We start from the raw sequence: 27,449 nt of genomic DNA, 5'->3' as shown, positions 1-27,449 counted from the left end.
GTTGATGCATTCAAACAGTCCTTTTTAGGTCCCACCTCTGCAGACTGGGTCATCTAGGCCTTCTCGAGCAGCTAGGAGAGGAGTCTCAGCACCCGGCCGGGGGGGACGCAGAGCACCTGTCAGTCACGACGAGGAGTCTAGCAAGGATGAGGAGTCAGCACATCCATAGTCAGAGACATTTGCAGGTAGGGATGATGACACTTGTTCCAGTTCGGAGGGCGGAGGCGACACCGAAGATGTTTCCGAGGATGGTGACTCCGATTCAAATGATGATGCTGATGGTGGTGGCGCGGAGGCTGCTTAGCCGAAGAGGGTGAAGAGGGCCTCTCAGTCTTGAACTTGATGGCACTGATGCAGATGTTCCTGCTTTATTTTTCTTTTTACATGTAGTTGTAGCACATTGTACAGCTTAGGTAGTTTTATCTTCTTCAAAACTTGTATTCTTTTGTAAAATGTTTGTAAAAAGAAGCTATGATGGAATGAAAACAACTTTTTGTTCAAAAGTGTTGTACTTACATTCTTAGCATCGCACCGCACCATTTTGCACAAAATTGGAATTTGAATGGAATTGGACCTCGTGTATTACAAAGTCAGGTAGTGAACCGACAAAACAAACTGAACAACTTAACTTACTAGGAAACAAAACCTTAGCAAGTTTACAACTCAATAAGCAACGAGCAACAACTCGATAAATAAAGAGCAACAACCCGATAAGCAAAACTTAATAACTCGATAAGCAAAACTTAATAACTCGAAGAGTGAATGCATTTTGAGACAAACAAAGCAACAAAATGCATCCGAAACAGAGGTAAACTCAGACCTTCAGTACTCTCAGCACACAGGAAAGCTAGAGGCTCCCTTCAGGAGACAAGAAACAGCTGGAGACCGATTTTTTGCACATGGCCGACAACTTTTAGAACCTGCTGTAGACACCCCAATTTTGACCGACCTTAAGGCTCAAATGTCATCAATTGAGCGCTAGATGATTGCGCATGTTGTGCTCATTCTGAGGTTAAGGAGTTGCAGCTGAGAGCCTTGCCTCCAGACTTCGGAACTTTTTTGTGCTTTGCCTCGGTTTGCGAACCAAGTTCTATTTTCTCTTCCCAAAGGGAGGGAGAGGTCTCGTAGGCCATCTCTCAATGGCCGTAGGCTACGTTTCGTGGTCGTAGACCACTTTTCCTGTTTGGAGACCAGTTTTTGATTTTCGGAGTCACCAGCCGTGTGCCTCGGTTCGGGGCCGCTTAACTTTCTCCGTTTGCTCCGATTTTTGGCACACACCTTGTTTTCTCTCTCTAGAGGGACACTGTGGCTCGAGAGACCACCTTCATGGCCGCACGCCACTTTCGTTGCTTAACAGCCTGTTTTCGGGGCCTTTGGCCGCGCGTTTTGGCCCCCGAACCGTCGTTTTGCATCCGTCTTGGTTCATTTTTGGCATGGACCCTAGTTTCATTGTTTGGAAGGTGGTACAAGGGTAGGAGACCACCTTTTCTCCTTGGAGACCACCTTTTCCCGGTCGGCCAATTTTCTTGACAGGTAAGTGGTCTCCCTCACTTTTGGGCCACAATTACCGGTCTCCCACCACACCACTAGCTTGCATTCACTTGGGAGACCACCCTAGTAGGAGGCCGACCACCTGGACCTTTTGAACCTGGTCGGATGACCAGGGAAGGTGGTCGGCCGACCACCTGAACTGGTCGGCCAGCTTTCTCCTTTTCTGTCTCACTGAGTTGATGCCAGCTGTGCCAGCTGGAAGCCTCAGATTGCATCCTCCATGTGGAGGATGTTTAAACTTGATTTTAAGCTTCTTAGAGAAGCTGTAGACCTTTGGCTCTATAAAAGAAGGCCTCCCCTTGCTTGTAGAGGGTTCAGATTTTGCTTGGAGCATATACCTTATCCCTCCCCTTTGTCTCTATATTTTAGCCTTCGAAAGACCCTTGTTCTTGCCCCTTTTGCACTACACCTCCTAGCACAGCACCTCCATTATCAACCTAAGCCCCTTGGAGTTGGTTTTTAGAGGTTGAAGGTGTGCTATTTTGGTCCAGAAGTTGCTGGTCTCTTTGACCACAAGGGTAACACTCTATTTCCCTCTTTTTATCATTGTTTTGCTTCATATCTTAGCTCTATTTGCAAGCATTTTTGGGCTTCATCATAAACTGAAAAAAGTTTTATTTTGAGCCTCTTAACATGATTGTTTAAGATTATTTTTCGTTTGGGGGTCATCTACCCCCTTGCATGCTTCAATTCCCTTTTGTTTTGAGCCATGCATTAGGGCCTTTGTGTTGAGCTTTGTTGGCCCTTTCGACCACTTAAATCTAGCAGATTTTCAATGGGTATTATGTCTTTTTGAGCATCAAAATCAGAGAGGGGTGACCCTCTCACCCCTTGTCTTGTTTACTAGCATTTTTGGCCTTATAAAGGAGCCCCTATTTGCATGTTTGAAAGCCATGTTTTAGGCCCTTTTTGGTGAGTTTTAAGACCTTCATAAGCTCTTTCCAAAGCCGATTTTTCCATTTTAAGTGTCCATCATGCATGTGTAGAACAACCCTCTTTATAACCTATCAAAGAAGCCTATCATTCTTGCATGCATGGACCATATTTCAGTGGGTTTCTAGGGTTTATTTGGCATTTCATACCTCTGACATTTACCGGTTTGGTGGCCACCTGATTGCCTTATATACTTGTAGTGCAAATCCTCTTTACTAGCTTGTGTTGCATGCTATTTTGGTCCTTGATTCTAGCACTTTTTGGCTATGCTTTAAACTGATTGTGTGCATGTTTTGGACTGCCTTAGCTCTATTTTTGTGCCTCATGGTCGAATGATGAATGCTATGCATGGTTGTAGTTCAATATCTATGCCTAGCCATGAGTGTTGTAGCCTCTTGCATGCTTGAATAGAGGTGTTTGCATGTCTTGGCATCATTTTGCATGTAATTTTAGACCTCATACTTGTGCCATGTTCCCATGTTTTCCACTCCTTAAGTGCATTTGAGGGTTGTGCTTGTTTGCCACATCTTTGGACCATTGCACGAGCTCCGTTTCCTTTCATGTTGAGCCATCATTTTAGGCCATTTTCCCACTGTCTTGGACCTGCCTAGGGTCTTTTTGGGGTTGGTTTTTCCATTTGTGCGTTGCTTTGTGTACCTCTAGTGTAACGCACTTCACTAGTTTCGGTATTCAGGCCATCTAGCATGTACTGTGTGAAGTGTTAGCATGATTCGGGACCATTGTGCATCATATTTCAGAGTTGGAAAATTTGTGTTTGTATGCCATATTTCATCCCTTGCCATGCTTTGATAAAGTTGCATCTGGTGCCTTAGGATCAGTCCCTTGCATTGGTACATATTTGCATGTGTTTTGTTGCCTAATTCCATCATGTATGGCCACTGATTTGAATGTAGCTGAGGCCCATTCATTTGAGTTTAAGTCCATCTTGCATTGTGTATGCCAGGTCCATGTTGTCACATGCTTGATCGCCGCATTGTGTATGCCTTGATTATGCCTTTGTGTATGTCCATCGTCATATGTGCGTTGTGTATGCCATATAGCGTCATGTGCATTGAGTATGGCATTCGCAGTTGATAGCATTGCATATGCTTATCGCACCGTTGCATGTCATTCTTTACATGCTTGCATGTCTTAGTTGCATTTCATTCAGGATTGCATGCTAGTTGTTGCATTGTGTTTGCATGCCATGCCATTCTAGTTGTTGCATAGTGTTTGGAGTAGGGTTTTGACCAAACACGGGAAACGAGGGATGTTTCGTACTCCAAGTGACGAAACGTGCCTCGATTCTCGATCGCCGACACTCTGGATTACCCATGAGGGAGTTTAGGCCTTGTTATGTTTATATGTGCATTCATTTTACATCGAGTCGTGCAATCTGACTCCTCAGCCATCATGCATTGAGATGCGTGATTGGTGGCACGAGGATCGAGGACTACACTCCTTGGAGCTTGTGCCATGACGGGAAGAGTGGCCATGCACACATATGTTGAAAATACTTTGCCATGCCCTTTTCTTGCTCTCTGTTGCAGCAAACCGGAAACCAACAGCAAAAACTGGTCAGTAGTATCCCTACAGCATGGTGGAGTTTCAGCCTTCTGGAGTTTTGTACAGTGTTCGGGGACTAGTTGCATACAAAGGCAAATCGGGGCATCGCGATGGGTTTTCCGGCAAGGTGGCTTGAGCATGCGTGCATTCCTTATCATTCAAGACCGAGCTGAGGCAGTCCATTTCATATGTTTTGCATGCTAGCTTATTTATTTTAGTTAATTTGTTAATTAATTAGGGTTGTGTAATAATTAGCTATAATTCGTTATTCTTTCAGTTGTGTATTATTTATTCGGACCCTCCGAGAGAGGGCAATGTTGTAAATAAGTGTGCGTGTGTGTGATGTATATCTTCCAATCCCACGACTTTCTCCGTTTTATTTACCAACTTATGATGGTTAGTTTTAGGGCATGTTTCAATTAGCATCTATATGTTCGTATGCTTGCATTCATTCATCTATATTGCATGCACCGGGCATGGCGCATCATGCTAACTGCATTGTATTTCAATTCCAAGTTGAATACATGTATCGATTGTTGCATCTCATTTGCCATCTTAGAATAGTCGAGCCTATTGTAGTTGCTATTTTGCATGTGTTGCATTAGGCATTCTTAGCATAGTTAGGATTCATGCATGATTTCTAATTAGGTTCTTTCGTTGGCTCGGAGTACTAGGTAAGTGTTTATGCTTTAGCATCCTTGCATGCGTGTGAGTGATTGCCATGATAGCATGCTTACCATGAGGCTATTTGCTTATGTGATATACCTGCCTGTATGCCTGTGGATGAAGTTTGGATTATTTGAATTGGAACAATGCATTGAATGAGAGTTTTAAGCCCACTTAAGAGTGGTAAAATAATATCTTCTAAGCCCACTTAAGGGTGGCAAATCCACGTCTTAGCCTATTTGCGAGTAGCACCATCAAACCATCTTTCAAATAAACAATCATGAAATGTTTTGTTCTAACTCAAACGATCTAGTCTATACTTGTATACTGTATGCATCACATAGTAATTCTAGGCTAATAACCGGAATAAGAGCACATAATGTTTTCAAAACTCGATATCACGATTAGTAGAGGGCGATCTTTGATCGGGCGAGCGGGGGTGCTCACGAAGTGACTTTCCCCAATCGTACCCAAGTTCCCGAGCCGAGGCAATTTTGGTGACGACGGACACGTGACAAAATATTTAGGTGGCAACTCTGTATTTGGCAAAGCAGTCCATGTTTGGCACTTCTTTCTAAAAAATCTATTTTTCAAAACGATTTGCTAGATTTGGACTCTGTGGTGATATATCGGTCTCGCATTGCACTTTGCGAGATTAGATTCAGAACGATGACATTTGAGTCTGAACTGTAGTGAGCCCAAATGAACAAAACGGGATTTCCTCCTAGGACGTTCGGGGACATCTACAGTTTCTGGCGACTCTGCTGGGGAGTTAGAGAACTTGACTCGAACTCATGACATCTTGTTTTGATGACACTTATGTGTTTCTTTGCATTGCATGTGCATTGGTGCGCCTAGGACACAATGTTTGCCATCTGCTATTCCTGAACGGTTTGCCAGAGGTCGCTTTGAGAAGCGTGCCATAAGGCTGACCGATTACGGGCTCTGCCATGATGGGAACACAAACCCCGATTTTTACCGAGGCACCCTTTTTGAACATTCGACCTAGTGCATATTCGGAATCTATAGTGACCATTCCAAACTAGGACAGGTTGCTTACCCGATTGTAGGTTGTTTGAAACCGCTGCGTGCATTGTGGAACCCTAGCTCCTGACGAAATAGGATAGGGAAACCCTACCCCACCATAGGGGTGTTTTGGCTCTCACTTGTTTGCTATGTGCTTTTAGAGTGCGTCTTTATAGGAATGCATGTATCAAGTTTGGGTATCAGGTCTGCGGGCACCAGTTCAGTAATTTGGGAATCAGTTATCTGCGGGTATCAAATTCAGTTTTGGGGGTAGTGATTTGGGAACAATGATCAGTGTTTGAGAACAGTCTATTCAGCTTATCAACTGTGTGTTGTGTTTATTTAAGCTGTTATGCTGTCCGTTTGTCTGGTTGTTTATTTCCTTATTGCTTTATTTATCTTTTTGCTAGGTAGTTTAGCACAATTGCTTCAGACCAAGCAAATATTCCCCAAGCACTCTGGACTGGAGGTCGCAGACTCAATCGATTTGATGATCTGGTCAACAGACAACCAGTGTTGTATTCCTTATCCCCGATTATCAGACGGAGGTCGAGATGACGCAGTGTATCCGAGCAGAGGTTGCAAGAACAGTGGTCTACCCCGTTAGTGAACAATCAAGTTGAGGCTTCTGTTTTTACTACAGAAATAGATATACCAGTCAGTCAGTCGGAATAGCAGAACATGGCAGGGATGGAGGACATGATGCGCCAACTTCAAGAAAGAATGAAACTCATGCAGGAGGACGCTGCTCGTCTAGCAAAATTTGCCAAACAGTAGGCTGTGATCATGACCTAGTAGGCAGAGCTAATTACCCAGCTACAACAACAAGCTGGAGCATCTGCTTCGCACCAGGCCCCTCCCCCACCAGGAGTTCCAGCACCCGGGAAGGCACCAAATGTCTAGGGAGATACGGACATTCCGACAGGGCCGATTTTGCCCCCGATCCTACCTCAACTACCCAAGGCACCCATGCCTATCAATCTACCGGATTTTCCCTTTGAGTTTGAGGCGGACCCCACAGTGTTGAAGTTGAGCAAGCTTGAAAAGTTGTTCAAGAAATCCCAAGGGGTAAAGTCCATCCCAGATATTGAGGACGGGTATACCGACGCGGCTGTGACACTGCCGGATCGATTCAAGATGCCACAAATCAACCACTTTGATGGATCCGGGGATCCCATGGTGCATCTCCGGTTGTTTTCAGATATACTAAGGCCGATGGGCCTCACCAGACTGCAGAAGCTTTCATTGTTTGGCGGGACCCTGTCGGGTGTTGCAGCCATCTGGTACACAAAATTGGAAGACGATGCCAAGTGGAACTGGGATGAGATGGTCGAGGCTTTCATTGCACAGTACTCCTATAACACACAAATTGAGATTACAACCCGTGATCTTGAGACAACAAGGCAAGAGCCTAAGGAGAGTTTCTTTGACTTCGTAATGCGATGGAGAGCCAAGGCCTCAATGATGACCATTAGGCCAACGGATAAGGATCAAATACGGATGGTTGGGCGTAACCTCCAACCCAAACTGATGCAGAAAATGATCGTGCTCCCCTTCCCTACCTTTTCAGATCTACATGAGATGGGAGTACAGATTGAGGATGCCTTGAAGCAAGGCTTGATTGACAATGATAAAGAGCAACCTAGAAGAACCTTCAACCGCAACAACAATGCAGGCACAAGTAGTGCTGCAACTACTAGAGCTTCGGAAGTAAGCATGGTCACCACCACCCCTCCAAGAACCATGGCAGCTACGCCATTCTCCGGTGCGTCTGGAAGCAATACACAAACGACCAAGTTCCAACCTCGAGGCCAAAGAACCTTCACTCCATTATATATGCCCCTGTCCAAGGCTCTGGGGGTTTTAGTTAAAAAAGGACACTTGAAGCCCCTAGAGCCGAGGCCATTGCCAAATCCACTTCCTCCCTCCCGTAACCCAGCCAAATACTGCGCATATCACCAACAACACGGTCACGACACTGACCAGTGTTTTAGATTGCGTCATGAGATTCAAGATCCCATTGATAAACAGGTGATTATGCCTCCAGAGAAACCCAATGTCACAACCAACCCTCTCCTTCCACACAACCAAGCTCCACCTCCCAAACGCATCAACTTTATCCAGACTGGGGACGTGTCTTATAATCGTAGCATCTATATCACTTCTTCTCACCAACCTACGCCAGAGGTGTTCATTCCCAACAGCACTGACTTGTGCAAGTTGGACATCTCCCGAACCCAACCTAAGCCAATGGTGGTGACTGTCGAAGACAGAATAGGGGAGACTTCAGAGGAGAATGGGACTGTTGAGTCAGAGTCTGAGGAATCTGAGAGCTTTGTTGAGGGGGTATACAATCCAAGTGGCTACATCGCATCAGTGGGCCAGGCTAAGCCAAACTTTGAATTGCCAGCGGGGGCTGAGCTTTGTGTCATATAAGGGGATGGATTTGGGCAGAGGATAGATGACTTGGCGGCTGTGGAAGAGGACTTTGCTAACCTCCAATTATTTAATGAACCAGATCCAGGGGGCATGGTAGTCAAATGGTTTGATTTTGAGGAATCAGCAGAGGTTACCGGGTGGCTTGATGATCAACCAGACGTTGTTGAAGAATCTCAGCTGGAACAGGGCCCGTCAGGGGCAAGGGCATCAGTTGTGACCGGAAGGGCCGGAGATCAGAGTGCATCGCTGGAGAGCGCCGGTGCTAAGAATTTCGCTCGAGACTTAGGCATTGTGAATGTAGGAAATGTTGAGCAGGCTGTGTTGGAGCAGTTAGAACAAGAAGGGATCGAAGATTCTGAAAGAACCAGAAAGGCTAAAGCTCCTGTGGGGGTTGAGAGTGCTGTGTGCACAAGAACATAATGTACTGCAAGTACAGGAATGCAAGGTGCTGCGGGCACAAAGATTTTTGTAACGGAGCCAGATAGGTGTCTGTCGGCTGCCAGTGGAATATGGTGAGAAGATGTTGATCTATGTCTTGCCCACACGGATGAGGATTGGGGGAGCAATCAACCTGATGATACCTGGTACATCGGCGAAGTCGATCATATGACCAGGAGCGGGCGGTATTTCAAGTCCTCGCATCTAGATCAACCAGAAGCGTCCGGGAAGGACAAGGAGGCAGAGAAACAGAAAGAGAAGCAACTCGAAGAAGAGGCTGTATTGAAACAGTTGAAAAAGATACAAGCAGACATCTCCATCTGGGGATTGCTTATGGCTTCTCGAGTACATAGACAGGCCGTCCTTTCAGCCATGGAGAAAGCCAAACACTCGATAGACACCACACCGGAGCAGTTAGTTAGATTGGTTTTTCTGGGAGGAGGTTCCCTGATGTTGACCTTTTCTGACAAAGAACTACCGCCTGAGGGCGCAAATCATAACAAACCTCTCTACATCTCTGTGGAATGTAGAGGCAAGTGGGTATTGGTAGTTTTTGTCCACATGGGATCCGTCATTAATGTGTGCCCGTCGAGGACGGCATATACAATCGGGTTGAAGCCCGCAGACTTCGTGCCAACTGCCCAAGTGATTCGGGTGTATGATAACACAAGCAGGGAGTTGATGGGGACTGTCAAAATTCTGACCCAGGTTGGTCCAGGACTACACGAGATCGATTTCCATGTCTTGGATGTTCCTGCAACCTTTAACCTACTTTTGGGGCGATTGTGGTTGCACCAGGTAAGGGCAGTTTCTTCCACCTTGCACCAGATGTTGAAATACCCTCACGGGAAGGGCGTAGCTATAGTTTTTGGAAATTCATCAATCCATCCATTGCCGGAGGTGTCTACACTAGTCTTGGAAATTGAGCATGGCATGGAGGATGTGTTCTTATCGGAGCTTACTCTGGCTGAGACCCAGATCGTGCAGAACATCCTAGCTATTAATGAAGGGGTGTATGTCAGTGCACAATCAATATACCTCATGAACAAGCTTCAACACGTCCCCGGGATGGGATTGGGAAAGAGTGGCCGGAAAGGCATCGCAGTGTCGACCGGAGTGTCACACAACCCGCATACCTTTGGTTTGGGTTATCTACCCACCAAAGAGGACTGGATGAGAAAAGGCAAGGAAATGGCGGGGAGAGCCAGGGCAAAGCAGGCGGGGAAGCCTTTTGAGTTAATGCACCAACCCATTCAGGGTACCCTAAACGGACGCTTTATCCGGGAGGGGGAGGACTTTCCATTTTGTGACTTCCCAGAGCCATGGTTGAACGCGGAGAGGAAGCGCCTGCCAGGTTTTGAGATCTTTTTCGACCTGCAGTTATCCGGGGATGATGTTGCCGAGGAGCAGACAGACCCATCAGCTGAGGTTGAGCAGTGTGGAAAAGTGGAATCTAAGGACACTGAAGTTGAAATGGGGGTAGCGCTGGCTTATCTACTTTCAGATCCTCTGATCGACCAGAAGTGCTTGGGGGATAACTTCTCGATGTTGAAATGCACCAACCCATTCAGGGTACCCTAAACGGACGCTTTATCCGGGAGGGGGAGGACTTTCCATTTTGTGACTTCCCAGAGCCATGGTTGAACGCGGAGAGGAAGCGCCTGCCAGGTTTTGAGATCTTTTTCGACCTGCAGTTATCCGGGGATGATGTTGCCGAGGAGCAGACAGACCCATCAGCTGAGGTTGAGCAGTGTGGAAAAGTGGAATCTAAGGACACTGAAGTTGAAATGGGGGTAGCGCTGGCTTATCTACTTTCAGATCCTCTGATCGACCAGAAGTGCTTGGGGGATAACTTCTCGATGTCCAGGATTGGGAATGAAACGGCTGCGAGCCTACTTGCAAGTATTTTGGATGCATCCATCGCACCCTCCCTCATCTAGCAGTACGATGAGGGAATTTTGCCAAGCAGCACCGGGTTAGGTAGTTAGCCGGAATCTGATTCCACCGAAACTGTTGAGTCAGAATCAGGTTCCAGGTCGACTGAGTCTGAGTCCGATATTCCTAGGGGTGACAACCCGGATGCCACAGTTCTGTCCAAGTCGTCTTTTTCTTTCTCTTTTGAGTCTGTTGTAACCGAGGAATCAGACGATTTAGAAATGCTTAATGAGAATGGAATGGATGTGGTTTCTAAGTATTTCTCTGTGCCTTTGATTTATTGTATTAATCAGGACTTTCAAAACTTTGATGAAAACGACGAGGAAGAAATTCCTCCGATTTTACAACGATTAATTGATCAAGAGCAGGAGAGATTTGTTAAACCCCTGGTTGATGAAATCACTACAGTTAATGTGGGTACTGAGAAGGACCCGCGGCTGGTCCAGATACGGTCCACGTTGTCTTTGGAGGAACGCAAGCGCTTAGTCGCTTTATTAAAAGATTTCAAAGATGTTTTCGCGTGGTCCTACGAAGACATGCCTGGAATTGATCCTGAGATTGTATAGCACTGGATCCCTCTTGACCCAGAGGCCCGACCCGTCAAACAGAACCTCAGAAGGATCCGCCCGGATTGGGCCCTCAAGATTAAAGAAGAGGTCACCAAGCAAATTGACGCAAGATTCCTGCTGGTATTAGAATACCTGACTTGGTTGGCCAACATTGTTCTGGCACCGAAGAAGTATAGCAGGATTCGAGTATGCGTGGATTTCTGGGATTTGAACAGAGCCAGTCCGAAGGATGACTTTCCCTTGCCGCATATTGATGAGTTAGTGGACTTCACAGCGAGGCATGCTTTGCTTTCATTCATGGATGGATTCTCGGGCCATAATCAGACAGTGATGGCACCTGAAGACCGGGAGAAGACTGCTTTCAGCACCCCGTGGGGGACTTACTGCTACAGGGTGATGCCATTTGGGTTGAAGAACGCTGGAGCTACATATCAACGGGCTGCGACCACAATATTGCACGACATGATCTGCAAAGAGGTTGAGGTGTATGTGGACGACATGATTGTCAAGTCCAAAGAAAGAGAAGGCCACTACACCGCCTTGCAAAAGTTCTTCCAAAGGATCAGAGAATTCCGGTTGCGGCTGAACCCTCAAAAGTGTACGTTCGGTGTTACAGGAAGGAAAATGCTGGGGTTTCTGATTACACAGAGAGGTATCGAAGTCGACCCTTCCAAAATCAAGGCTATCTTAGAAATGCCACCACCAAGGATTGAAAAGGAGGTGCGAGGCTTTCTGGGTAAAGTGTAATTCATAAGGCGGTTTTATCTCAAAATTAACCTTGACTTGTGAACCACTTTTTGGTCTCCTGAACAAAGGAAAGAAGTTCTAATGGGACGGCCGATGCCAAGCTACTTTTGAACAGATCAAGGAATACGTATAGAACCCACCCGTGTTGTCACCGCCCGAGCCGGGGAAACCGTTGATTTTGTATCTTTCGGTAACTGAGACTATAATGGGCTCCATGCTTGCACAAGAGTCTGAAGACAACGTGGAGAGGGCTATTTACTATATGAGCAAGAAGATGCTAGAGTATGAGACTCGCTACATACCGTTGGAAAATGCTTGCTTAGCCTGGGTATGGGTTTCCTGGAAGCTGCGGCATACCTGTTAGCTTACTCTATAATGTTGGTTTCAAGATTGGATCCCATCAAATATCTTTTTGAGAAATTGGCGCTTACGGGTAGGCTAGCTCGTTGGTTGTTGTTGCTTTACAAATTCGATCTGAAATATGTGACGCGTAAGTCAGTCAAGGGAAGAGCAGTAGCGGAGTTCTTAGCCGATCATCCAGTGGAAGGAGGTGAAGCTGGTGAGTACTTATTCCCAGATGAGGCCATTTTTCATATCAAAGACGAAACTTGGACGATGTACTTTGACGGAGCGTCTGTAGATGATGCCCGCGGGGCCCACGCTACAGTTTGGACTCGATTTGTGTCACGGTTCTTAATCTGAACCAAAGAGTCCGAATCCGGCAAATCGTTTTGAGAAACAGATTTTTGAAAAGAAGTGCCAAACATGGACTGCTTTGCCAGATACAGAGTTGCCACCTAAATATTTTATTTTGGGGAATTTAGGAAACCCTGACTCGGTGCCAAAGGCCACGTGTCCGTCATCACCAAAGTTGCCTCGGCTCGGGAACTTGGGTACGATTGGGGAAGGTCAGCTATGAGCACCCCCTCTCGCCCGATCAAAGATCGGCCTCTACTAACCGTGATATCATGTTTTGAAAGCATTATGTGTTCTTATTCTAGTTATTAGCCTAGAATTACTATGTTATGCGCACAGCAAATAAGTATAGACCAAATCACCTAAATCGGAACAAAACATTTCATGTTTGTTTTGAAAATGGTTTGCTACTCGCAAGTAGGCTGAAATGCAGGTTTTGCGACCCTCAAGTGGGCTTTTATAAAAGTTGGTTTTGCCACTATCGAGTGGGCTTAAAATTCGCGATTTTTTAATGCATCATCCCAATTTAGGCAATTCGACCTTCATCCACAGGCATTCAAGCAGTTATATCACATAAGCAGCTAGCCTCATGGTGAACATGCAATTATGGCAACACTCACACGCATGCAGTATGCTAAAGCATAAAAACTCACCTAGTACTCCAAGCTAAAACAGAAACCAGTTAGTAATCACATGCATGATCCTAGTTCATGTTTTGAAATGGCTAATGCAACACATCCAAAGATGCAATCCATACAGGCTCGGCTATCCTAAACATGGCATGTGAAATGTTGCAAATAACATGTACTCAATTTGGGATTGAAAATACGATACAGTTAGTATGATGCGCTGAGCCCGGTGCATGCGAAACAGATGAATGAATGCGAACATGCTGTCATGCTGTTATGCTAATTTAAATATGCCCTAGTCTACCATTATAAGCAGGTAAATAAAAGGGAAGAAAGATGTGGGATTGGAAGACATGCACACACGCACCCACACTTATTAGAAATTTGCCCTCGCTCGGAAGGACCAAAAGAATAATACAATCCGAATAATGAATTATCTATCCTAACTGATTAATTACTACAGACCCTCTAATTTAACAAATTAAATGCGGAATAGAGATGGCCGCAGCCCTGTTTCGGGATACGCGAATGATGCATGATCCATCTTGCCCGGAAACCCGTACCATGCCACTGCTGCCTCTGTTAATGCTGCCCTGCTCCTCTGAAAATTGCCAAAGTGTTGGGTTATGTTCTCTGAACACTGTAGAACCCCATCGGCTAAGGTAAATAACCACTAGCCATGGGAAATCTCCGTCGGCTGCTTTTAAGTCTATCGGCCACTTATTCTTTGCCGATCGGCACTAAACACTGCCGATCGGCCACAAATTCCTGCTGGGACCTGCAGTTGACAGCAGCAGAGGGCAATGCAGTACATGGCATGGAATTTTGAGCAAATGTGAACTTAGTCACACTCCCAATCATCCAAGAGACGCAAGGGAGCGCGACCCTCGACCCTCGGGCCATCAATCATACATTTTGGTGTATAATGGCCTAAGGAGCCGAGGTTGCAATTCAATGTAAAATGCATGCCAACAAAAACATGTGAATACCAACACCCTATCATGTTGGAGTCAAGGGGATTGGCGACCGAGGGTTGAGGCGTGTTTTGTCACTTGAAGTACAAACACTCCTCAATCCCCATTCCCGGTTTGACACCCCAAACCAAGCAATGCAATGCATGTATACAAACTTGGCCCAAATGCACAACATGAGGTTAAAATGCAAAACATGCCAAATGTAATGCAACTTAAACATGAAAACTGAGTTAGTTCATTCTAAATGTGCCAAGTATGGTACAATGTATATGAGATGCAACTAGATAAATGCCATGCCAACATGCAAGTATGACACAATGTAAGCATGAGGACCAAAACAATGCAACATGATCATGCAATGGTGGTGCTAAACCATGAAGGGCAAACCTCAGTCCATCCCAAAATAGTGACCAAAAAGTGTCCAAAATGGTGAATAAGCACTCATGCCAAAATGCAAGCCGAAAGGGCCCAAAGCTAAGGCACAAATAAGGGGCATTCTACTACAACCATCATGACCACTCATGGAATGGACTAAGCGACCAAAACAGATGTTCAATGCAGCAAAATACACCCAAAAAACCCGCTGATATTGCAGCCCCAAAATGTCTTAAACATACAAGCATGCATAATGCCCGTTTCAAGGCACAAAACTACAACACCTTAAAGCATGGGAAGGGAGACAAATAACAATATAAGGCCACCTTACATGGACTGAAATATGATCTTAAATAATGCCAAATCATGAGGATAGTCTAAGTTAAGCATGCTAGAAGCCAAAATACTCAAGGCCTACAAGCGAAAATGCAAAGCAACTACATCAAGCATGCCAAATATGACCAAAACAGTGGCCAACAGACCTTAAGCATGACAAATCATGACCAAAAGCTTCAACAAGCTACGCTAAATTATGCAAGCATGGAAGCCTAAATAGAAGATGCATTTCTATGCAAAAGGGAGGCGTATAAAGCAAGGGTATTATGCATGCAAAAGACCACAAACCCGACCAAAGATAAAGATATATTATGATCAAAAGACACCTAAAAAGCTCTGAAATAGGGCCAAAATCAGTCGAGCATGCATGTTGCCCTTTAAGCCAAAAGAAGAATAAAAGAGAGACAAAAGGGGAGAGGGGTGTCCCTCCCCCATGCAAGACTTCAAACCATGTTCTTTACCACTGAAAATCGACTGGATTTCAGTGGTGAAAAGAGCAATACAACAATGGTCAACAAGGCTTAAAGAAAAAGCACCAAAAGAGGCCAAAAGAGGCCTAAGAGGGGGAGTTCGACCCCCAATGCCAAAATGACCTCAATGAGATGTCTTAAGCATGGAAATACAAAGCTTTTTTCAGTTATACACAAAGCCTAAAACAGAAAGCAAGATAGGTCAAAAGCCCATGCAAGATTGGGGAAACTAAAGTAAAGTGATTACCCTTGAAGAACCCTTGAGGAACAGTTGGTCCAGCCACCCTCTACTGACCAAAATCGGTCCAAAACTTCAACAAACAACCCTCAAAGTCCCTCAAAGTCGAAGTAAGGTGTGGTAGTGTGTGTGTTAGTGCAAAACTAAGGTAAAAATGCACTTTTGGGCCACAAAACACACACAAGGGAGGAGAGAGAGGGAAATAGAGAGAGAGTGTGTATGTATATATGTAAGCTCTGGTTTTTCTTTGCAAAATCACCAACCTAGAAGAAGGAGGAGAGCTCTCCTCTTATAGAAGTTCCCCCTTACAAAGCTTACCAAACAAGCATGCTTAGAGGGAAATCCCTCCATACACGTGTATGGAGGGGAACAGAGTGGGTGCCAGCTATCACAGCTGGCACAAAATATCTACCAAAAGTAGATGAACAGTGATCGGCCATTCAAAATTGCCATTTTGGAAAAATAAATGGCCGACCGGCAACAAAGAGTGCCGACCGGCAATATACATTGTCGATGGAACAAAATCACTGGCCGGTGGCATCGAGCCATGGCCGGTGATGTGTGGGGGTGCCTCACAAGGCATTCCCTGCCCCTCCAAGGCAAAACACAAGTGTTTGGTTCAAAACCAGACGCAACATGGTCGAGTCGAGAGATCCTGATGCAAGGCGCGCAACCGAGACCACCAAGAACTCAAGATGAACACAAACAAGGGTAATCACCAAGTGTTCCAATGGTGACGTCCAAGTCTTGAGGACGGTCAAAAATAGGGTCTCTATAGTTGCCCCTCTTTGACAGAACTCGAAAGTCATAACGATGAGGGGAGTGAATGTTAAAGCCCAGAGACGACCCATTTTTGACAAGGCCGAAGACTCAGACAAACATACAAGACAAGCAAGATATGTGCCCGAAGGCGGGGGCAAGATGCAAGACAACGCACAAAGCCGAATATAGCTTATGATCATGCAAAGAAAACTGTAATGAAGCATACATGCGACAATTTTAAGCTAGCATACACCAAACTACACTACAATGCAGAAAGGATGTAAGAGAATTATGTAATTCTCGATACGTCTCACTCGAAGGATATAATACCTGTGTGGCTCGTCTGGTTGCACCAGCCTCAAATGAACCGTACATACAATATCGTGCCTGCAAAGAAAACAAACTCAACAGGTACAATGTGATTAACAACACACATATCAATGTACTTGAAAATACGTGACAACGCAAAGCAAGTGGGAAGCATAACAATGCTGTGAAGGCACAGACATGTAAGTGGAGCACGCGGTCTACACAGGCAACGAAATTGATCATAAGCATGCGTTCTACGCAAGCAATGAAATTGAACATAAGAATGTGGTCCACGCAAGTAGAACATGCGGTCTACGCAAGTAAAACATGCGGTCTACGCAGGTAATGAATTTGAACACAGGAATGCGGTCCACGCAAGCAGAACATGCGGTCTACGCAAGCAAAACATGCGGTCTACGCAAGCAAAACATGCAGTCTACGTAAGCAATGAAATTGATTACAAACATGCGGTCTACGCAAGCAAAATATGCGGTCTACGCAAGCGAAACATGCGGTCTACACAAGCAAAACGTGCGGTCTACGCAAGCAATGAAATTGATTACAAACATGCGGTCTACGCAAGCAAAATATGCGGTCTACGCAAGCGAAACATGCGGTCTACGCAAGCAAAACGTGCGGTATACGCAAGTAATGAAATTGATTACAAACATGCGGTCTACGCAAGCAAAATATGTGGTCTACGCAAGCGAAACATGCGGTCTACGCAAGTAATGAAATTGATGTTAAACATGCGGTCTACGCAAGCAATGTGTATGAGAAGAGTTGAATGCACACATGTAAGTAAAAACATGTTATTCAGGATGCTGGAATGTAAAGTGCCGTAACACAGTATAATTGAAACGATTTGTGGAATTCACAAGACATGAAAAGGATACGGGAAGGGACGTTCTTCGTACGTACCGAGCATCGCTCGTAAAAGTTGTGGCCTGAGGTCAACTCGAAGGTTCACGTTTCAAAAGTGTGCTTTCCTACATTGTCTCGAGTGATGAAGGTGCCAAACCATGTAGTTAACCCGAACAAAGGTGCCGAAGGTGCGTTGACCGCAAGGGAAGTCTTACTGGTATCAATTCCGACACTTTGCTACCCTACCATTCTATGTTTTACTTTCCTTTTTACTGGTAGTTTAAGCACATTGCACTGTCTCAGGCAGGTTTTATTCTTTCTCAAAATTACATATTTTGCAAAATACATGATGGAAATGAAACGACCATTTTGTTCAAAAGATGTTGCATTTGTAAATTTCTATGTATCGCATCGCAAGGCATCACACCACAATGTGAACGAAATTGAACCTGTTTTGAGCATTGAGTACTTGCATCGTAATAATTTGGTAGTAAACCGACTTACAACTCGATAAGGAAAACAAAAGCATGATATAACCAATCAAGTGTGAGAACAACTCGATAAACAAATCGAAGATTTGAAGAGAGTGAAATACAACTCGATAAGCAAATGTGCGATAACTCGATAAGCAGACAGGTGTGACTCCGCAAGAATCGATCACCGAGGGGAGATTGGAGGTGGTGGAGTTCCCCAACCCTAGCATAAACAGTTCAGAGAACAAGAAGGAAGACCATCGGCTAGGGTTAGAGGCCATCGGCCACAAGAAATGGCCATCGGCCAGAAATTTGTTCGGTCGGCAAAAGGTGATGGCCGATCGGCACAATATTTGGTCGGCCGGCCATGAATGAGGGAATCACCAGAATGTTGACACTTGTCCTCCACCCAACCTTATCTCCTACAAAAGACCTTAGCTTCGTAGTTTTTCTCAATTCCACACTGATTTGCTCTAATAGAAGAGTTTCTTGCTCAAAATTTTACAGCTTGGATTGCTAGCTTGGGTGGCTCGGAAAAGTTGAATTTCCGGGGTTTCGGCATAAATGCACTATTCACTCTGGGTCATACCCCGTTGGACCTTCCGTTTCTTCATGCCGCAGCGAGGTTTTGGAATCCGGTGATGCATGTCTTTAGCTTCGCTGGGCAAGAGATATGTCCTACCTTTGAAGATTTCCGAGCCTTAATGGAGTCTGAACGCGACGAAGAGCTCCTGCCCCAACTTAATTTTGGTCATGCCCAATCCTTAGGGCAAATGTGTGGACTCAGTATGCGTGACGCTCGGTCTCTGATTTGTGACGGGATGCTGGATATTCTGAGTTTGATCGATCGGTTTTCTGATGCCGGTGATCGCAACAACCATCATTGGCAAGGCTTCCGGTGACACGTCCTCTGTTTGTGCATGCTATCTCATTTTCTATTTGTCTCAAGCTCCGGAGGGTCTAGTGTCCGGCTGACCGAGGTTGCCCAAGGCTTGAAGGAGGGCAAGAGCTGTATTGCCATGACTCTGGCTGAGACGTTGATGGGCTTGGACGCCTTTTATCGTCATGAGACGACCAGATTAGCAGGGGTCCACTACTACTACAGGTAATGTTTCCCACCCAATCTCACATATGTATCGCTCACATCACTCGGCCCTCAAACTCGGTTTTTTCTCACAAAAACCCTATTCTCACTTTTCTCTCATCGTACATCTCTCTATTCTTTATTCTCTCATTTTTCATCCCTTCCCAGGTATGGTTGATGGATAAATTGCAGGTTGTGGACTCTTGCCCAGCATATTCAGCTCGCAGCTACTTCTTCCGGCACCGCCTAGTCAATGCCCTTGATGAGGGATGGTGGTTCGCTTGGATGTGCCGCTTGTCCGCAGACCGTATTGCTTGGTGGTGCCCTTGGCTCAGCCTTCCGGCAATGAGTTACAACATGTCCCGGCAGACTGGGATTCAATTGATTGGTCTCACTCACTGTGTATTCTACTTCCCATTCCGAATTCGACGCCAATTTGGCCATGATCAGACCTGCTTGCCAGAGGGGATAGAGTATCCTACTGCATTCCCAGCCCGAGGCACATAGCTTGCTCGGCAGGCCATCGTGTGGAGGACGAGAGAACTCCTGGCCCCCGCTCCCACTTTCAATTGCACTTTATCTGATGAGTGCTTGGATTGGCTTAATGAGGAGGCACAGGTCGGGCCCATCTTGGCGTCAGAGGTTTCGACCGGCTCTGGGAGGGGGCGCAGGAGCACCTGACTTGACTATGCCCCAGATTTATTGCTTTATTAGTACTTTCAAGTTTTCTTAATGAATGTAATAAAAAGCAACTTCAATTTGTATGCAAGAGCAGGAGGACTCTGTACTGAAATCAATGAACTTTGAAGGTTATGGTACTGAAAATTTCCCATTTTGGTCTAGAGATGGTCTTAGTTGTAAAAAGATTAATTTGAACAAAGTCAACTTTTATCAAAACTTTTCAAAACTATTTTCGATGTGGATCCGAACTGGACACGCCTGAGATCTGTCACTGAGATGCACAAACCCCAGATCCTTGCAACTGCAAAGTTGCCCCTAGTGTGAAGAGTACCGCGGCACTGCATAGCAACGGAAAGTTGCCCCTAGTCTGCAAAGCACTGTACCGGAGACCTTAACTGAACTCTTGAATGCTGAATAGACAAAGATAACCGAGATGATCAACTGGACAAAGTTGATCGGGGAAAAGTTTATGGCTGAACTCATGGATGAAGTTGCCTACGTATCCCAAGAATGGGAATCAAGCCTTACGTAGTTCAGGCTTAGGTTCACTCGGGTATTTTCACTCTCCTTTTACGCTCTAACTTTTGCCAAGGTCACCCTTTGCAGGTTTTCAACCTTGCGAGCTCAGTTTTTATATTTTCTAATTTTTTTGTGCTCTAACTTTTGCCTAGGTCGCCCTTTCGGGTTTTCGGCCTAGCTAGCCTCTCAGGGGTAATATTTCTTCAATTTGTCCATGTTGATCGGTTGGGAAAATTCCAAGCCATCTAGGTCCATCAGAACCACAGCTCCACCTGACCAGATAGCTTTGATGATGTAGGGACCAGTCCAATTAGGTCTGAACTTGCCCCTTGGGTCGTGGATGGGAGCTCGGTTGTCCTTGAGCACCAAATCTCCTTCCTTTAGATTCCTAGACTTAACTTTCTTGTTGAAAGCCCGGGCAATTCTGCTCTGATAGCCTTGAACATGGTACAGTGCTTTCAGTCTTCTCTCATCAAAGAGCATGAGTTCCTCAAATTTGCTCTGCTGCCAATCAGCTTCGGCTTTTTGACACTCGGCCAATACTCGCAATGACGGAACCTCAATCTCAATAGGTAGAACGGCCTCCATCCCATAAACCAATGAATATGGAGTTGCCCCAGTAGAAGTTCTAATTGAAGTCCTGTAGCCCCACAGAGCAAACGGCAGCTTATCTGGCCAGTCCCACTAGGTTTCTACCATCTTCTGCAGTATGTGTTTGATATTCTTGTTGGCAGCCTCGACCGCTCCGTTGGTTTGCGGCCGGTATATGGATGACTTACGAATAGCCACGTTGTATTTCTCCAACAAGTCAATCACTTCCTTCTTGAAGTGGGAACCATTATCTGAAATATTCTCGTTTGGGACCCCGTAGCGGCAGATGATGTTGTTTCTGATAAACTTTGCAACGTGCGACGCCTTCAACACGGCATATGATTGGGCCTCGACCCACTTTGTAAAGTAATCTATCGCGACCAGGATGAACTCATGTCCATTCGACCCCTTCGGGGTGACAGCTCCGATCACATCAATGCCCCAAACTGAAAATGGCCATGGCGAAGTCTTGTTGTATAGCTTCGACGGCGGGATGTTCATGTGGTTTGCATGGATCTGACATTTGTGGCATCGCCAAACAAAACTGATACAATCCTCCTCCATGGTGGACCAGTAGTAACCTTGTCTGAGGATCTTCTGTGCTAGCATCACTCCGTTCATGTGTGCACCGCACTCTCCTCCATGGATGGCCTCCATCAGGCGCTTCGATTCTTCGGCTTCGACACATAGCTTGTGCATTCCCAAATGACCTCTCTTATACAGCTTACCCCCACAGATGATGAACTGAACGGCCATTCTTCTAATCACCCTTTTATCCTTGGCATTCGCCCCTGGTGGATACGTCTCTTTCTCCAAGAAGTTCCAAATGTCGTAATACCAGGGGTTTTCGTCCTGAACTTCGTCTATGGCGGCGATTGATTCATGTGCCGGCACAAACTTCTGATCAATAATAACCGGACGCATCCGAACTCCAGACTGGATGTCTATCATGGAAGATAGAGTTGCTAGCGAATTTGCGAACCTGTTGTTCTCTCTTACTAGATGAGTGAAAGTTAGCTTCTCAAACCAAGGAATTAACAAGTCCAAGGCCTGGTGGTAAATTATCATTTTTTCTTCTTTGACTTTCCAGTCTCCTTTTTCCTGAGACACAACAAGGTTCGAATCGTCGATGACGTCTAACCGTCTTGCCCCTAGTTCCAGGGCTGCTTCTAAACCGGCAATACATGCCTCATATTCTGCTTCATTGTTCGAGACTTTGAACCGGAGCTTGAAGGCTAGAGGGATATGGGAATTGTCTGGTGCTATCAGCCACACTCCTATCCCATACCCGTATTGGTTTGACGCTCCGTCAAAGTACATTGTCCAATACTCATTGTCGATGTGCAAAATGGCTTCATCTGGGAATAGGTATTCAAATGCTTCACCCCTTTCCACTGGATGATCAGCTAAGAACTCTGCCACTGCTCTTCCCTTGACTGACTTGCGCGTCACATATTTGATGGGATCGAGTCGTGAAACCAACATTACGGAGTGAGCTAACAGGTAGTGCCGCAGCTTCCTAGTAGCCCATACCAAAGCTAAGCAAGCCTTCTCTAATGGTGTGTAACGAGTCTCATACTCTAGCATCTTCTTGCTCAGATAGTAGATAGCCCTCTCCACCTTGTCCTCTGATTCTTGCGCAAGCATGCAACCCATCGTGGTCTCAGTCACTGAAAGATACAATATCAACGGTCTCCCCTGCTCTGGCGGTGACAACACGGGCGGGTTCTGTAAATATTCTTTGATCTGTTCAAAAGCAGCTTGGCATCGACCGTCCCATTGGAATTTCCTTCCTTTCTTCAGGAGACTAAAAAGTGGTTCACAAGTCAAGGTTAATTTTGAGATAAACCGTCTTATGAATTGCACTTTACCCAGAAAGCCTCGCACCTCCTTTTCAGTCCTCGGTGGTGGCATTTCTAAGATGGCCTTGATTTTGGAAGGGTCAACTTCGATGCCCCTTTGTGTAATTAGAAACCCCAACATTTTTACCGCTGTAACACCAAACGTACACTTCTGAGGATTCAGCCGCAACCGGAATTCCCTGATCCTTTGAAAGAACTTTTGTAAGGCGGTGTAGTGGCCCTCCCTTTCTTTGGACTTGACAATCATATTGTCCACGTACACCTCCACCTCTTTGTGGATCATATCATGCAATATTGTGGTCGCAGCCCCTTGATATGTAGCTCCGGCATTCTTCAACCCAAACAGCATCACTCTGTAGCAGTAAGTCCCCCACGGGGTGGTGAAAGCAGTCTTCTCCCGATCTTGGGGTGCCATCACTATCTGATTGTAGCCTGAGAAACCATCCATAAACGAGAGCAAAGCATGCCCCGCTGTAAAATCCACCAACTCATCAATATGTGGCAAGGGAAAGTCGTCCTTCGGACTAGCTCTGTTCAAATCCCTGAAATCCACGCATACTCGAATCTTGCCATCCTTCTTCGGCACTGGAACAATGTTGGCCAACCAAGTCGGGTATTCGGATACTAACAGGAAGCCTACATCAATTTGTTTGGTGACCTCTTCCTTAATCTTGAGAGCCCAGTCCGGGCGGATCCTCCTGAGTTTCTGTTTGATCGATCGGGCCTCGGGGTCAAGAGGGATCCGGTGCTGTACAATCTCAGGATTGATTCCAGGAATGTCTTCGTAGGACCACGTGAAAACATTTTTGAATTAATAAAGCGACTAAGCGCTCGCGTTCCTCTGAAGACAACGTGAACCCGATCTGGACCAGCTGCGGGTCCTTCTCAGTACCAACATTCACAGTAGTGATTTCATCCATTAAGGGTTTAACAAATCTTTCCTGCTCTTGATCAATTAATCGTTGCAAAACCGAAGGAATTTCTTCCTCGTCGTTTTCATCAAAATTTTGAAAATCCTGATTTAAGCAATAAATCAAAGGCACAGAAAAATACTCAGAAACCACATCCACATCATTTTCATCAAATACTTCCAAGCTGTCCGATTCTTCTGTTACAATAGACTCAAAAGAGAAAGAAAATGACGACCTAGACATGACTGTGGCATCTGGGTTATCACCCCCAGGAATACCGAACTCAGACTCAGTTGAGCTGGAACCTGATTCCGACTCACAAGACTCGATGGAATTAGATTCCGGCTCACTACCTGACCCGGTGCTGCTTGATAAAAATCCCTCTTCGTATTACCAGACGAGAGAGGGCGTGATGGATGCATCCAAAATAGTTGATGGTAGGCCCGCAGCCGTTTCATTCCCGATCATGCATACCGAGGAGTTGTCCCCCAAGCACTTCTGTTCGATCGGAGGATCTGAAAGTAGACATGCTAGCGCTACCCCCATTTCATTTTCAGCGTCCTCAGACTGCGCTTCCTTACTCTGCTCAACCTCGGCTGATAGATCTGTCTGTCCTTCGGCAACGTCATCCTCAGGTAGCTGCAGGTCAAAAAAAATCTCAAACCCCGGTACGCGCTTCCTCTCTGCGTTCAGCCATGGCTCTGGGAAGCCACAGAATGGGAAGTCCTCCCCCTTCTGGACGAAGCGTCCGTCTAGGGTACCCTGAATGGGTCAGTGCATTAAGTCAAAAGGCTTCCCCATCTTTTTCGCTCTGGCTCTTCCGGCCATTTCCTTTCCTTTCCTCACCCAATCCTCTTTGGTGGGTAGATAACCCAATCCAAAGGTATGAGGGTTGTGTGGCACTTCGGCCAATGCTGCGATGCCCTTCCGGCCGCTCTTTCCCAGTCCCATCCCGGGGATGTGTTGGAGCTTGTTCATGAGATAGACTGCTTGAACACTGACATATATCCCTTCATTAGTTTCCATGATGTTCTGTACAACCTGAGCCTCAGCCAAGGTAAAACCCGATATGAACACATCCTCCATATTGTGCTCAATTTCTAGAACAGGCGTAGATACCTCTGGCGGCGGATGAATCGATGAATTTCCGAAAACAATGGCTACTCCCTTCCCGTAGGGGCATTTCACCACCTGATGTAGGGTGCAGGAGACTGCCTTCACTTGATGCAGCCACGGCCGCCCCAAGACTAGATTGAAAGTGGCAGGAACATCCAAGACATGGAAATCTATTTCATGCTGTCCCGGCCCAACCTTTGTTTGAATCTTAACTGTTCCCATTACTTCCCAGCTTGTGTTGTCATACGCCCGAATCACCTGGGTTGTTGGCACAAAGTCCGCGATTTTCAAACCGATCGCATAGGCTGTCCTTGCCGGGCAGACGTTGATGGCGGACCCTGTGTCAACAAGAACCACCGGTATCCATTTATTCCTACACTCCACAGAGATGTAGAGTGGCTAGTTATGGTTTGCCCCCTCGGGTGGTAATTCCTTGTCGGAAAATGTCAGCATCGGGGTAGCTCCTCCCGAAAAAACCAGTCCAACCAACTGTTCCGACGTAGTCTCTATCGAGAGTTTGGCCTTGTCCATGGCTGAAAGGACAGCCTGCCTATGTACTCGAGAAGCAATAAGCAGCCCCCAGATGGAGATGTCTACTGGTATCTTTTTCAATTGTCTCAATACGGCCTTATCCTCGAGTTGCTTTTCTTTTTGCTTCTCTGCCTCCCTATCTTTTCCAGACGCCTCTGGCTGATCTAGGTGTGGGGGCTTGAAATACCATCCACTCCTAGTCATGTAATCGACTTCACCGATATACCAGGTATCATCTGGTTGGTTACTCCCCCAATCTTCGTCTATGTGGGCAAGACATAGATCATCGTCCTCCCACCACATTCCATCTGCAGCCGACAGGCACCTGTCCGGCTCTGGCATAACTGTTCTCATACTCACAGTACCTTCTATCCCTATGCTCGCGGCATTCTCCATTCCTGTGCTCACAGCAGTCTCAGTCCTCACATGGGCTTTTGCCTTCCTGATTCTCTCAGAATCTTCGAATCTTTCTTGTTCCGACGGTGTCAATGCGGCCGACTGTTCAATAATCCCCATACTCGAAATGCTCCAATCCCGAGCGAAATTCTTGACACTGGCGCTCTCCGGCAATGCACTCTGTTCTTCAACCCTTCCGGCTGTCACTGACATTCTTGCCCCTGCCGGGCCTTGTTGTGGCTGAAACTCTTCTAGCACATCTGGTTGATCGTCCAACCACCTCGTAGCCTCTGTTGATTGCTCATAATCGAACCAATTGTCGGCTGAGTCTCTTGGATCTTGGTTACTATAAAACTGGAACTTGGCAAGGTCCTCTTCCACAGTCGTTAAATCATCCGTTCCCTATCCTAGACCGTCCCCTTGGATCACACACAGTTCCCCCTCTATTGGTAGTTCCATATCTGGCCTATCCTGGCCTATTGACAAAATGTAGTCACCTGGATTATAAGCATTCCCAACACCACTCCCAGATTCCGCAGACTCTGGCTCAATAACCCCCTTCTCCTTTGGAATCTTCTCTCTCCTGTTCTCGACAGTCACCACCACTGGCTTAGGTTGGGTTATGGAGATGTCCATCATGCACAAAGCGGTTCAATCAGGAATGAACACTTTCGGCTTAGGCAGGTGGGAAGGAGTGATATAGATGCTAGGATCGTAAGGCATGACCCCAGTTTGGATGAAGTTGACTCTTTTGGGCGGTGGAGCTTGGTTATGTGTGGGGAGAGGGTTTGTAGTAACGTTGGGTTTCTCAGGAGGCAAAATCACCCCGTTATCAATGAGATCTTGAATCTCATGACGTAATCGGAAGCACAGATCGGTGTCATGACCGTGCTGTTGGTGAAATGCACAATATTTGGCTGGGTTGTGGGCAGCGGGGAGTCTTTCTGGTAAGGGCCGCGACTTTAGGGGCTTCAGATGCCCTTTTCTGATTAAAACCCCCAAAGCTTTGGACAGGGGCATATAAAACGGAGCGAAGGTTCTGGTGTTTTTGGGTGGGTATTTGGCTATTTGTGGGTTGCTTCCGGACGCACCAGACAATGGTGCGGCCGCCATAGTTCTTGGGGGAGGGTTGGTGGTGACCATTCACTTCGGAGGTCTTGGTAGTTGTAGTGCCACTCGGGCCTGCATTAGTGTTACGATTGAAAGTTCTGTGGGGTTGCTCCCGGTCATTATCAATCCAGCCTTTCTTTAAGGCATCCTCAATCTGTACCCCCATTTCGTGTAGATCAGAAAAGGTAGGGAAGGGGAGTACAATCATCTTTTGCATCAACTTCGGCTGAGGATTGCGCACAATCATCCGAATCTGGTCTTTGTCCGTGGGCCTTAAGGTCATCATCGAAGCCTTAGCCCGCCATCTGGTTACGAATTCTGAGAAGCTCTCTTTGGGTTCTTGCCTTGTTGTCTCGAGATCCCGGGTCGTAATCTCGATTTGTGTATTGTATGAGTACTGCAAGATGAAGGCCTCAGCCATCTCGTCCTAACTTCTCTTGACGCCATCCTCCAATTTGGCATACCATATGGCCACTACACCCGACAGGGTCCGGCCAAATAGAGACAGCTTCTGCAGTCTAGGGAGGCCCATTGGCCTTAGGATGTCCGAAAACAATCTCTGGTGCACCATGGGGTCCCTGGACCCATCAAATCGATCAATGTGTGGCATTTTGAATCTGTCGGGCAGCGTCACGGCTGCATCGGTATACCC

The sequence above is a fragment of the Camellia sinensis genome, chromosome 7, assembly GCF_055761805.1.
Source record: "Camellia sinensis isolate YWXY chromosome 7, ASM5576180v1, whole genome shotgun sequence".
In the NCBI taxonomy this organism is placed as follows: domain Eukaryota; kingdom Viridiplantae; phylum Streptophyta; class Magnoliopsida; order Ericales; family Theaceae; genus Camellia; species Camellia sinensis.
This window is presented reverse-complemented; position numbering follows the sequence as displayed.